We start from the raw sequence: 11,888 nt of genomic DNA, 5'->3' as shown, positions 1-11,888 counted from the left end.
TATGCATTTAAATTTTCACATTTTTTTGGTAAATCAACTTTTACTTGCTTGAGGGTGTTGATTCCTACTCTATGAAAGTAGTAGGATTGGTCTCATTGCCAAAACTGATTTCCTGTTTTATATTACATTTCTTAATTCGCAGAGGTTGCTTTTTAGTTTTCCGGTGGCTGGATTCCATTTAACATGGTCAGGCCCTTCAATGTTTTCTTATTTTCAAATTACATCCAGGTTAATTGGTATGTGCATGGACGGTTGGGGTAGGTTAATAATAACTTTGAAGTAGCTACTGGAAATGTATAATAGATGCTTTTAGTGATATGTTTTTAACTAACCCGATCTATACTCTTGACGATCATTTTGGCGTATGTGTTGCAGTGGAGATGATGGATATTTTTTCGAGCAAAGATGAAAATCCTTGAGCTCAAACATGCCTTGTAAATCAAAAGAAGCCTATGGATGAGCAGCATGATGTGGATGATGGTAGAAAGGACCAACGAAATGTTCTATTGTTTGGTTTAGTATTGGTTTTGTAGAAAGGCCTATTAAAAAATGCCACTGGTAGTAGTTTGAAAGACATGATGTTTTAGAAGTTATTGGACCAAAAACTTAATTGTAGTGATCTGTTTTGGATTGAGGTGTAAGTTCAGATATTGAAGATGAGATTATATATAATGATTTAGAAGTTTATATTGGCAGCTTTCATTTTATTTGTTATGATTTAATGGGGTTGAAGTGTACTGCTTGAAAGGTTGGAGGTGAGATTATGTATTATGAATTGAAGTTATTCGCAGCTTTCATTTTATTTGTAGCTTCTTTAATGGGGTTGAAGTGTAAGTTAAGATATTGAAGATGAGATTATGTATGATGATTTAGAAGTTTATATTGGCAACTTTCATTTTATTTGTTATGGTTTCATGGTTTAATGGGAAAATTGGTTTTCTAACCTACAAGTATCCAGATTATATGTTTGCACAAATTCGGCCAGTTGTGTTTTTTGCGTGCACATCTGCCAATTAGTAAAAAGCCATGCATTTAAGAGGAGTATATATATTGGACCAAAAATATTGCAATCATCTATATAATATATATATATATATATATATATATATATATATTGGTAAAGTATGAATATTCATATGGATCTTGAGTGGTAAAAGGTGCCCAGCAAATACAAATATATATTAGCTTGTATTTTTTGAAATATCTCTCAGAATCTAAATTTCATGATTTTATCCCCACATTTTTCTTACCAATTTTGTCCCAATATTCTAAATGATTAGTCAGGAATTTTGAATTCAAATACAATACAATTGAATTTAATAATCAAGCAATTAAATAGGCTTTTATTTAGATATCAGGAGCACTATTAGTAAATAGGAATTCCTTTACTAATTAGTCATTTAATATGATTATACAACCTTTGTTTGAGTAGGTTAATTTAATACATGAATATGTTACACATGTTGCAAAAAAAGGGTATACAAAGCCCTTTGACAACTGATACATAGTTATCAATAAAAAAATCATGTCATTCACATTTTTATATCATTATATAGAATATATATACATAATTAAAGGTGTGAATGTGCCTACATATGTTACAATAATATTAAATTGTAAGGTCACTACAAAAACTTTTGCATACACGTGTATTCCCCACAACTACCAAGTGTTCTACAACAAGGCTTTAACAAGGGCTTTTTAGACTTGTTACAACAATTAGTACAAATGATCATGTTGCTATCAAGTATTGGAGTCAGTATAGGTATACCAGATCCCAGAGTAACATCATGACCATGCTTTCCCAGATAGAACCGGCTGCACTTGCGCGGGAGAAGGTTCAAGCTAGGTAGGAATACTTGAGTATTTGATGCAATTAATGAAAGTCATAAGGAGAAAGATGCCCGCTTACTTGTAATGCTGAATATTTCTATTGCACACCTCTTGCTCCTCCATCAGAAATTATCTCAGGGTGTATATTCCCAAGGTGTACCATTCTATCAACAACATCAACTTGGTAGGCCTTTTTATGGTTTTATGGTTTTCCATAACTTCAGATAATACATTTCCAGCAATGTTTAAACTAGTAGGATGTTGTTAAAGTATTGTTGTTAAACTATGGTATACTGTTGTTCAACCTCACAACTTCAGTGTTAAGAGTTTATATGAGCTTATTGGAAGAACCAAATTATGTGCATGTAGTTCTAATGATTCAGTCAAAAAGAGGGAGAGGCTGAGGAATAGCTACTAGACCAGGGAGATGGGTTTTGCCTCCAATAGAACAACACCCACAGCTTGAACCAGCAGCCTGGACTTTGAGAGATGAAGTTGTTTTGGACTCTTATGACTCCACTCAACCTCCAGATGAAGTACCTTCATCTTTTCCACCCTGTACTAATGCAGAGGTGAATACAACAGTTGAGGGTAAGTTCCCATCTTTTCCACATCCCATTTCCTATTCATAAACACCTTAGGATAGGATTTATACACGGTGGTCTTACTGTTTGTGTTACTGGGTTAGTACCAAACACTAGTACACATGGTAGAGATGTAGTGAAGGGGATAGAGTTTGAGAGGATGTGAAAGTATGGGATGATACCACTTGAGAAAAAGGATGGCAAGATAGGCCCATCATTCAACAACAGAACAGTCAACACAATAAGAGTGATGTGGATCGTGAAATACTATGCAGAAATGAGGCATGTTAGCTGGAGTGTCGTGGATGAAAATGAGAAAGAGGAATTATTGATATACATTTTTCAGTACTAGTTGTATAAGTTGTTAAAAATCTAAATATATATTAGTTTGTCAAACACAACATGCATGGGTATGTGTGAAAAAATTGATGGGGATTGAATTATAAATAGTGCATTGAATTTTAAAACACAAACTATGAATTTTACAAGCTAATCTAAATATATATTAGCTTGTAAAACACAATATGCATGTTGTTAGTGCTCGTGACACAATGTTAGCTCGTTGATGATTTTTGCTTGCATGAGATATTTCACATAATCTTAGCAAGAGTAAATCCAATATCCATGGGGATTGAATTATAAACAATGCACTGAATTTTAAAACGCAAACTATGAATTTTACAAGCTATTCTAAATATATATTAGTTTGTAAAACACAATATGCATGTTGTTAGTACTCGTGACACAATGCTAGCTTGTTGATGACTTTTGCTTGCATGACTTATTTCACATAATCTTAGCAAGAGTAAATCCAATATCCATGGGGATTGAATTATAAAAGTGCACTGAATTTTAAAACAAAAACTATGAATTTTACAAGCTAATCTAAATATATATTAGCTTGTAAAACACAATATGCATGTTGTTAGTACTCGTGACACAATGTTAGCTTGTTGATGAATTTTGCTTGCATGACTTATTTCACATAATCTTAGCAAGAGTAAATCCAATATCCATGGGGATTGAATTATAAACAATGCACTGAATTTTAAAACAAAAACTATGAATTTTACAAGATATTCTAAATATATGTTAGCTTGTAAAACACAATATGCATGTTGTTTGTACTCGTGACACAATGTTAGCTTGTTGATGATTTTTGCTTGCATGAGTTATTTCACATAATCTTAGCAAGAGTAAATCCAATATCCATGGGGATTGAATTATAAACAGTGCACTGAATTTTAAAACACAAACTATGAATTTTACAAGCTATTCTAAATATATACTAGCTTGTAAAACACAATATGCATGTTGTTAGTACTCGTGACACAATGTTAGCTTGTTGATGACTTTTGCTTGCATGAGTTATTTCACATAATCTTAGCAAGAGTAAATCCAATATTCCTGGGGATTGAATTTTTAACAATCCACTTAATCTTAAAACACAGTCTAAATCTTACAAGCTAATCTAAATATATATTAGCTTGTAAAACACAATCTGCACATTGTTAGATCATGTGACACAATGTAAGCTTGTTGATCATTTTGCTTGCATGAGTTATTTCACATAATCTTAGCAAGACTAAATCCAATATTCAAGGCTGAGATGTTAACAGAAATGTGTTGCATCATCAGTTTTAGTACATGCATTGGGTTTCTAACACAATCTTTGGAATTAGTTTTCTGTATATATAATGGCCCATCGGTTTTTAACACAATGGCATTGATCATAGGCTGACTTTGTCTTGGATCGGACCAAGAAAAATCATCTTCAAACAGTCACAAGTCAGCTATCTCGTGCATATAACGCGTTTCATTACAAGCTACACAAAAAATACTTGAGTTATGCATCATACGAGGAGGCAGTAGCTAATGGAGATGCGTTGGTAGAGAAGCCAGTTTGGGAGTGGTTATGCAATCGATGGGCAAGTGATGACTTCAAGGTAAGCATATGTGGCTATTTTTCTTCTAGGATTCGCATGTCAAAAGGTTAGTGGCTATTTAAATAAGAAAAGGAAACTGTTTTTCTATAATATTCCCCACATCCTTAGCAATAACGAAAGTTCCATTAATTATTGTTGTTGGCAATTAACTATGGTTGAAAAAAGTCCACAATTTTCTATTTTATTGCAAAAAATGTCCAGCCAAAACAAAGAAAATACACAAGCAGAAGGATTTCATTTGTTGTACTAATAGAAATAAAGGTATTGAGATTATATAATGTCCTGGATGTTGTGGTTCTATAAATTAAATTTTATTTGCCAAACATAGTTCTAATGTGGTTGGTATGCCTATATGTTCATTTAGAAGGACAATAATCTAATTGATTTCTACAAAGATGTGCATTGGTCGAATAAAAATGGGAGATTTATCACACCCCAACTACAGAAGACAATTATGTGAGTAGATCCATGTTTATACATAAGTACCTGGTTGATTCATGATATTTTTAACTGTTTAGTGTATGGCAAGTTCACTGTCTAGTGTTAGCACATAAGTATGGAACTTAGTGGACAAGCTGTTGGTTGTATGATGATAATGGTTTTAGTTTTTTGGCCACAAAATCAAATGGTTCAATTGATGAATGCCAAAGATCCAGAGGCTCAAACAGATGAAGCAGCAACAACCATATTTAGGGAGGTATTGGGACATAGGTCAGGGTATTCCAGAGGGTCCACTTTGTTATGCCCGAATCTTCTAAAGTGACTGGAGTATCCAATGAGAAGTATAAACGGCTTGTCGAGGAGAATGAAGAAAATAGGAAAAATGCATAGTATTACCAAAATCGACTTGAAGAGATTGAAGGTGGTTTTAGGACTATGAGGGAGCATATGCGGGATTGTGAGTAACGTGTAAACACGAGAATGTCAGAAGTAGAGACGAAATTAGAGTCTCAAAGAGAGACTCAAACTGCAGTTCCTTGGCCATTTTTGCATGCCAACAGTTACTAATTTTGTATTTTGACCTACACTTTTGCTACACTTTTGATGAAGGAGTGTTGGGATGCTGATAATATAGTAGTACTTTTGAAAAGGGATTAATTATATTCTAATCTTGCTACAGAGGTTCAAGGATGGCATGTAAATTGGTTTCTTGCTCTATATTGATTGCATGCTTTTAAATTATTTGATGCTATTTGGAGAGGTCATCTATGATAGATTTAGTGTCCTTTCAATTTTATTAACATTAAAGTGGCAACTGTTACATGGGCTTGTTTGGTGGTTTGATAGAATGCAAATATTGTACTATGTAAATCTGTTTGCAATGTTAAAACTACCATTGAGTTAACTCTATGGCAGTTTTAGCATTGCAAACAAATTTAACTAATTCTCATCAATCAAAGGGACATTGCTGAATATTGACAGGATATTGACAGATTTAAAACTTCCACTGAAAATCTGTTTGTAATGTTTTCAAGTTGCAATCGTTACTTGGGGTGGTTGTTGGTAGGTTTGACTAGAATAAATTTAGTGATTTACCTCTTGCATGCTAAAAGCAACGACTCATATATTGACAGTAAGTTGGTACTTAATCCTATGGGTGGTAGCTAAATTGGGCAGCTTTGAATTTCAATTATACCCTACTGCCTTATGAAGAGGTTTTTAGGCATACTTAATGCTTTCATTTGTAGAATTGTGTTATTGCAAAGCACAAATATTGTTCTAATGCAATAAAAGGATATGGTGAAATATAGATAGAACTAATTATGTAAAATCACCAAATTAGTGAACTTACTATTGTTATATATACATGACAGGGTTATTGTAAAGGCAAGGCAAAAATTTCAGATTCAAGAAACGATAGCAAGGTGGTACTGCTTGAGAGGTTGTTCATGGCCATGTGAACAGTAAGGTATTAAAAATAAATATCCATCAAATTCCATTAAAAAAGGCTTATGAAAAATGACATTCAACCATTGGGAGTATTACTGACATGCATGCAGTATATGAATTGCTTCAACACAATTGAATCTGAACCACATTCATCTCCACCAGATAAAGAAGGAAAAATGAGACATTTTTCCTAGTGATGGGGCAGTCATTTTGTAGAGTGTCTTAGGCTACCCAACACACAATAAGCAACAAAATTTGTTTATGTTTGGCAATTGAAAGTACATTTAATGAAGATGTGATTTTAATAACTTAAAATCTTAACCATGCTTGCATTTTCTGACCTGATTTTTATGCCATTATTGTGTATTGGAACAGGTGATCAATATTTTACCATCCAAGGGCAGTGGTGATTTGGATGTGCGTCCCAAGACCCTAAAGAACTTTAAGTTTAAATTTTCCTATATACATGGGGTATGTACATGTAGGTGTAGAGATATATAGTAGGACTGCTGGCATGTTGAAATAGCAAGTATGGATCAGAATTTTTAGATCACTGCTAAACTAAGTTATGGACAAAGTTGGTGAACTCTTGGGGTCTAGCTTCCCTGTCTACTTTAGGGAAGAAACAGTCAAAGAAATTCTGCTTAAAGTGAGGCCAGCTAACTACTCTTCTCCCCTCAGCTTCCCTGATGTCTTTCTTAGAATTCCACCATCTCTTAGCTTTTCCAGTCAATTTAAAGGCTGCGAATCGTATTTCTGCTGATATGTGCACTCCAGGACACTAAATATATCTTTCATGTCTTGAATCCAATCCTCTACTGTGTTTGGATCACCTGTTCCATCAAATGTGGGAGGATGAGTATGATTAAATTGCTCGAATGTGTAGCCTCCCTCATTGTTGGTTTCGTTCAAATCCTCAAGATTTCAAACTCGGCAATGAGATGCCATCCTGTGAGCTTAAACTTGATTAAACATTCTAAGAAAAGAAAAGAAAATATATATACTAGATAAATATTTAAAACAAGTTCAATATATATATATATATATATATATATTTTACCCATTCCTAACCATATCTTTAATCAACTCATAAAGCCATTCTTACCATCTATTATCGTAAACCTAACATCGCTTTAAACTTACATATGTCTTTAGAATCTAAACCTCAAAAGTCACGAATTCAATTCTTAACATCTGCCAAATCTAAAACCTCAATTTTCATAAAATACAATCCTTAATGCCTGCAGATTCTAAGACCTCAAATATCAGAAGAATCAGCTCTTGCCATCTCCAGATTTCTAAACATCAAATCGGAAATTATTTCCTAAAGTCCGCTGAAATCTAAAACTTCATATCCTAATGTCTATATAACCTCAAACTCGGCTTTCGATTAAGCTTACGTACACCTTCAAAAAAGAATCTAGACCTTACATCTTATAAAGATTATTTCCTATAGTCCACAAAATAAGCCTACCAGAACTAAAACCCCAAAGGTCATGAAAATCATTTCTTAAAATCTACAAAATTTAACACCTTAGATCTCCAAAACTCAACCAAGAAAGTCTGCAGAATCTCAAACCTAGCTCTGATACCACCTGTAACACCCCATCCCTGGAGATCTGGAGAGTTAGCTCTTGTAACCTAAAACCATCTCTCATAACCTATTTATATACTCCAAATTCTCTATAAAATATAAATTCATTTATTCAAACCAAATATAAATGTTTCTCCACCAGGACACCAAAAACAAATACCTCAACGAAATAAATTAAAATCTCTACAAAGACTCGGAAATATCTATGACTCAAAATACCAAAATAAAAATAAAATAATAAACGTACTAAATAAGACTCCAATAAATACTTGTACCCTTTGGCACTTATTCTTTTATGATCATCAAACCTTGCTAACACTTCCTACTCTTGATTTCCAATTAAGGCATCAAAATTATCTGAAAATATTGTAGAGTTAAGGGGTGAGTTATCAACACTCAGTAAGCAGAGAACATATACTAGTATGTAAATATGAGCATTTACAGATTTCAGAATGCAGAACAGCGAATATTCGCTAGATTGTACTTTACATAAAATGCAAAAGTCACTTTTAGATTGTAAAGGACAAATATTCACTAGAGAGACCCAGGGGTTATGCGATGGAGACTCACCAAGAGGGAGAGGCAGCAAGCAGCGAAGTGGTGGCTGGCTGGGTTGACAGTGGAGCACGACAACAATGCTCTGTGAGGGAGAGAGAATCATGTAGAAAGAGGAAGAATGGAGAGAGAGAGAGAGAGAGAGAGAGAGAGAGGGAGAGAGCTCACCGAGAGGTAGAGAGGGGGCATTATCCAGCTTGTTGGTGCACAAACTACAATACAAACTAGGAGTGTCTCACGGTGGTCGCGCCGACTAAGTGGCTGGTGGTGGCTGAGATCAAGACAGAGAAGGAGAGAGAAGGAGTTAGGGAAAAAGGGACGAAGAGACAATGGGGGAAGGTTTAGCATGGCTTACCGAGAGGAAAACGACGGACCTGGGGTGGCACAGTCGGTGGTTTCTGTGGCATCGCTATATCTCTCTTTGTCATGGCTAGTGGCACCTAACAAGGTTGAGAGCAAGGCAAAATGAGGTTGTTCTATTTCGATGTGGTGAAAGAGAGGACAATGGAGGCCGAGTGTGGTCTGGTGGTGCAGAGCAATGCTGTGAAGGAGTTTTGGTGTTGCACCAAAGCTGAGCAATGGGAGGTGATTGCGACATGGTGGTTGGAGCCTCTGAACATGGGTCGTTGGACTTCACATAGGGGTGAAGGTTCTCAACGGTAACAACTTGGTGTTACGGTTGAGTTCGTGAGATGGGGTTGGGGGCAAACGATGGGGCTTTGGGCTTTGGTGATGGTTGTTTATGGTGGAGGAAGGGGCTACGGTACAACGGTGGCTGTGTTGAACATGTGGCTAAGACGGGGGTTGGTTTCTTTCTCTCGGTTTGTCCAGATGTTACGGTGGAGGAGTATGGGTCCACTAAAATGTGGGGCTGGTGACTTGGGGAGTGCAGTAGGGTAGGGCTTAGGTAGTTTCTACATGCTTGAGATAAAAAATTATGTGTATATATATATAGGTGATTGAATCATTAAAACCCTAGAGAAAAATGAGAGGAAGAAATGTGCAGGGAGACGTGCATGGGCGTGGAACTAATCCTTGGGTTCTCACGAGCTTGGACTTTTTGGGCCCATTCAAAGTATTTGGTCCACATCTTGGATATTGTATAGAGTTAATAAAATGGGCTGGTTAGAACAGTCCAAAAATCTCTTTGGTTGTCTGAAATTTTATGAGTCTAGTGGTTAATAAAAATTAATGGGCCTCACCTCAAATTCTAAAATAACCAAACTCATGATTCATCCCATAACTAAATAAAAAGACTCCACCTGATCAAATGATTTTAACCTAATTATCAACCTCAAAAAGAATCCATACTTTACCACAATAAATTTTTGGATCTCCAGCCCAAAATTATTTGTTACATACCAAGTGGACTTTTCATATCTATTAATCCAATAGAAAAAAATTTATAAAACCTACGATTAGTTTAGGCTTGGTGTTAGGCTTGGGTGTTATATGGAAACATTAGTTTTATTCTGCAGTTTGAAGATCTACGGTAAGTATATGAGACTGCTTGTGTGTCTCTCTCATTGGAGGGTTTCACCTCATCTGTTTTAAGGTTTTTTCTATAATACAACCCAGTGGCAATCATAATTAAATCTTGATATTCAATTGTAACTTATAAGTCCTCTAACTGGATATTCAGATTTCTACCCCATATATGTTTGGATATTTGCATCTGGATCGTATGCTGATGTGCTAATTTATTTCACATATTTTCTTAATGCTAATTGTTTTGATTCAGAGTGTTTTGTATGTTTCTTTGCTCGTTTTTCTAGAATTTTAGGTGTCTTTTACATTTAGTTAATTCTTGACATTTCTTGATTTTTTTCAAGTGTTTAATTATTGAATTAGGTTCAAATTGGAATGATGTGAAGAGGTAGAAATCGGGCTAGGCCTAGAGAGCAAATCCTAGTTAGTCTGGTCTAATCAAACCAGAACATTGTTTTGTTTTTAGGTTCTAACGGGAGCTAAGAACCTCGGTTTCAGGTGTTGTTTCACTTAATGGAAAGCTAAGATGTAGACCTAAAACTTTTATGAAGAGTTCAAAGCCCATTTATTCCGTTTTGAAGTTCAAAACTTAGCAGAAATGGAGAAGTCTGAATCTATCCAGAAGTTTACTATAGTCCAGACCTTATTTCAGTTTTTAGCCTATATATGGAGTTCTAGAATTCAGAATAAAGCAAGCCTAGGTGCGTTCAAAATTTGAGAACGAGATCTAAAACTTTTGTGAAGGACTCAACTCCAAACTGTGCGGTTTTGATGCTATAAATCTATCTGGAATTTGGGCAACTAAGAATTCTAGATTTTCAGTAGCAGATTTGGGAAAAATCTTTTTGTTTTAAAATTTGAAAAGGGGATCGATTTTGAATGGATTGGATGGCTTGCAGATATGGAAGGAGGGTTCTAAAAAGAAAAATTTTCAGAGGGTTTGAGAGTAATTTGGATCAAGAAAAAAAAATCATAGAAGGAATCCACAAGAAATCCAAATCCAAAATGCGCTAGGAGATAGCCTGGACATACTTTACTCTTTTGACCATAACATCCTACTCACATATCTGATTGATGCAATTCTTGATGATTTGGAAATCTCTCTTAAAGGGCTACAACTTTTTCTGAAAGAAGAATTTCGAAATTCGGACTCCTGAAGTATGTATGCGGCTGCCAAGATAAGTCATAAAAGTTAGGTGATCTTGTTTAGGGGGAATCATGAAAATATTATGGTTTCTTTTCTACCATATATAAGCATATCATGGCATGAAATTGAGGGAAGAGGATTGAAGGAAGAGCCGTAACTCCAAAAGGAATAACAAATCTCACAATTTCTACAATTATAGAGTTTTTTTTGTCATTCTCTAATTTTTAGTTGTTGAATTGTTATTAAGGATGTTAAATTCGAATTTATGTTTGAGAAATAATTAGATTATTTTATTAGTTATGATTTGCTAGTTTTCTTATTCTAGGGCTAGGATGTAGTCATTGAATTTTGGATATGATTTGAGTATGGTTGTATTGAATACCCTTTGTTAATTGCAATTGGATGATTTCGATTTTCATTCTTACAATTTACTGGCCATGAATTGCATGCTTAAGATATTGAATGAAGTAACGAAAGTTGAAGTTCAATATTAGTTCGTGAATTCATCAAATCTTGGTAGTGTAGTTTAGAAATAAATACACACATTTGTGATCTACATTCAAGAATTCCACATAGCATAATGAATTTATATTAATTTCTGTGATCACGACAGTAGACATAAGATTAATATAGGTATAGGTGTTATATCTTGAAAGAGGATATCACGTAAAAAAATGGAATTCGGTCATTCTAATTAGCAAAATATTAATCCAAGCAACCAGGTTTAAACTCATTGAAGGAATTCAATTGATAAAATTCAAGCTCTATAAACCTTTCATATTTGATTTTTCAGGTTAAAAATTTGCAATCCGTCACATTAATTTGAGATTGTCTCAATAATATAGGAAAGT

Source organism: Juglans microcarpa x Juglans regia, chromosome 7D, assembly GCF_004785595.1.
Source record: "Juglans microcarpa x Juglans regia isolate MS1-56 chromosome 7D, Jm3101_v1.0, whole genome shotgun sequence".
NCBI lineage: Eukaryota > Viridiplantae > Streptophyta > Magnoliopsida > Fagales > Juglandaceae > Juglans > Juglans microcarpa x Juglans regia.
This window is presented reverse-complemented; position numbering follows the sequence as displayed.